This window comes from Corvus brachyrhynchos, unplaced genomic scaffold (genome assembly GCF_000691975.1).
Source record: "Corvus brachyrhynchos isolate BGI_N302 unplaced genomic scaffold, ASM69197v1 scaffold220, whole genome shotgun sequence".
In the NCBI taxonomy this organism is placed as follows: Eukaryota; Metazoa; Chordata; class Aves; order Passeriformes; family Corvidae; genus Corvus; species Corvus brachyrhynchos.
The window spans coordinates 2,146,645-2,149,705 of NW_008236209.1; positions in this window are offsets into that span (position 1 = coordinate 2,146,645).

Below are 3,061 nucleotides of genomic sequence, written 5' to 3' on the forward strand. Positions count from 1 at the left end.
CCAACCTCTCCCATCCCTTGCCTAATAAACCAGCCCGCTCTAAAAAACGCTCTTCCAGTTCAGCAGATTTGTTTCACAAATACATTACGGGGTGAGAAGCATTTCAGGCAGCTCTGCTGACAGGGGAGAAGGCTGCCAGAGCAGATTTTAGGAATGGGGAGCGCTTCCCACCTGCATTGTTTGGAGATTTAAGAAGGAACAGACTGGTGAGTTGAGTGTTACCAGGGTCACCGCTGCCACCCACGCCTTGCACGACAATTTACCACCAGGGACGGAGGCTCCAAATCCATTACAGCTGGCATGTGCTTTTTACGAGAATTCTCAACAGTGGCTTTCAAGCACCAGAAGTTCTTTTATTTTATTTAATGTTTTGTTATGAGGTGTGAATCAGTCAAGCACCCACAAATGTGGGGTCGTTTGTGAGTTAGTTTGTGTTATATAAACACTGCACATTCCAACAGGAATCCTGTTGGCTGCGGAATCGAATGCCCCAAACAATGAACCCTTCTCCTGGTTCAAAGGAACATTTTTTTGGTCACAGTGGGTATGTTCTTTAGTGCTTTTTAGGGAATTCGGGTTGAATTCCTTTGCACTTCTTAGGTTTTGCCTGTTGTCCTTGACCAAATTAGGCAGGTAAGGTTTTTCTCCAAGCACAAAGAAAAAGGTTGTGGTTGGCATCCATGCTGGGAGAAGTGTTCTGAAGAGGGAGAGCTGCAGTATGGATACATTTCTAAAAGTTAGCAAATGTGACATCCCCTGTTGTAGCTCGTGTAGACCTGTGCTTTTAACAGATGGGAGAAACAAAACATGAAAAAGTGTTTTTCTACTGAAACACTTGAACAATTATGCTCTGATGGTAACAGAATAATTAATTTTCCTTTGTTCCTCTTTTTTACTTGCCAATTACTAAAATATATCCATATTACCTTGAGCACCCCACAACCTTCCAAGCTGCCAGACAATAGAGATTTTATTGGTTTTGGGTTTTTTTCTTTTTTTTTTTAATGTTGGAAGTAGCATGCTCTGGACAAGGAGTAGAAAGAAATGCTGTAATATAAAACATGGGGTCAGTATGTCATTGTTATACTTGGACTTTTGATCCCATAAAGAATGAATGTTGAAGGGCTTGATAGAAGGACAGTATTCTGGATACATTTCTGATTACCATGTATTTTTCAAGTGTTATCAAGATGCAGTGTCAAGCAAGTTTTGCCTAAATATTCCATGAGATTGTTGATGCCCATAAGTTCGTGGAAGCTTTTAAGTTCAGTGGAGTTGTATTTGGTAAAAATGATGATTACTTTTCCCCAAAATTAGGCAGCTATGAGAGTTGTACCCCTGAATATTCTGCCTGTGATCAATGTTTAAAAAAGGGATTAGTGTTTGTCTTTTGCCCTGCTCTGCTTGGTGTGGTTCATTTTCAGGAGCAGAATGTGTGTCTCAGCTGACATTTTCAGTGTTTTACGCTGTGACTCGGTGTCTGTCGTGCTTGTTCTCATTGCTTATGTGTGCTTCAAGAACGGGGGGAGCTGTGTGATGGACTGTGCTTAAATGACTCTGCGCCACAGGGGTAGGTACTTCACACACCTTATAAAGTGTGGCTTGCAACCTTTCACAGAACTTCTCGTGGGGAAGGCAGGCAATGAAACCAACATCCAAAATCATGGAATGGGAGCAAGATTCTCTGCTAGGTGGCAATACAGGAAGGTTCCAGGGACGGCAGTGTCCTTGGTTTTGAGGTGCTTGTGATGTGCTGGCATCATGTAGGACAGGAAGAGTTACCATTTTGTTCTCATTTTGTCCATTTGAATGGCAAGTGCTCATAAAGCTGTAATGCTGCCACGCAGATTTTTCTACTTCAGTTGCTTCAAGGACAAATATCTGACTATCAAAATCTGTTTTAACCTTTCATTAAGAAAAGAGAAAGTGGTTTATAGGAGGCAAGCATCTGGCCTAGGATTTCTTAGAACGCTAACTGGTCAATCTATAGGATTACTGTTTAATTTCCTTTGCTATCTCTATTTTCTTTTAAAGCTACTTAAACTCATCTATCCATTCTCTCTTCTTCCCTAGGATTTCTGTATGATCACAGAGCTTTGAAGCTGTCTCTCTGATTCTCATTTTTTTTTAATTTTCCAGTAGGCTGTAGGGCATAGTAGACTGGTGTGATGATAATGGGCCTAATTGAGATAAAGTTTAATGGTTTTTCTCACATGCTTCATCATTAGGCCAGTGGCACATTTTATTGTCGTCTTTTCTCTATGGTTGTTGTGTTAGCTGGTCCTAATTATAATTAAATGTTTCAAGGCTAGGTAGAATAACACTTCTGGATTTTTTTTTGCACATGTCCTTGTTTGTTTGTGTTATGTTTTTAGCTGTGGTTTTTGGTTTTTTTCCCCCTCCTCCTCCTTTCTTTCTCCTCACTGTTATAAAAGGTTTAAATCCATCCTGCAGACCATCATCTGGAACAAAATATTTCTATTTACAAACTGGTTTTATTCATTCGGTTCATGGCTAAAGAGTTTGCATATAGCTCATCAAATCTGTTAATTATATTTGACCAATATTTAAAAGATACTTTAGGCAATCAAGGAATGAGTGCCATAAAGATATCTCATGGACAATTCTACCCTCTAAAACCTTCTTATAGCAAGGAAGGAAAAATTCTGTCATTTCTGAAATGGTCAGTCATGTCTGTAGTGATCCATAAGACACAGAAGTAAAAAAAAATCCTGATTTATCCCCATGTTCCCCATTCTGATTATCTGTGTGATAGCACAGCTCTGCAGGTTGCGAGGGGGTAATATCTCCTAAAGGGTACATTTACTTTTAAACCAGCAACTGCATGAATCTTGTGCAGTCAGTGCTGTTTTTCTTGCAATTATGTTGTCTGTGCAGCAGAATGGCTGAATACAAAATGTCTGGTGGCTGGTGCGCAGGAACAAAATTAGTTTTCTGGTGAATATTGTACTATTAAAAAGGCGCCTTGAGAGAGCAGCTCCTGAACTCATGAGAAGTGAAGGGGTTGTTAAGATGCATATTTAAAGTATTGCTGAGTGCA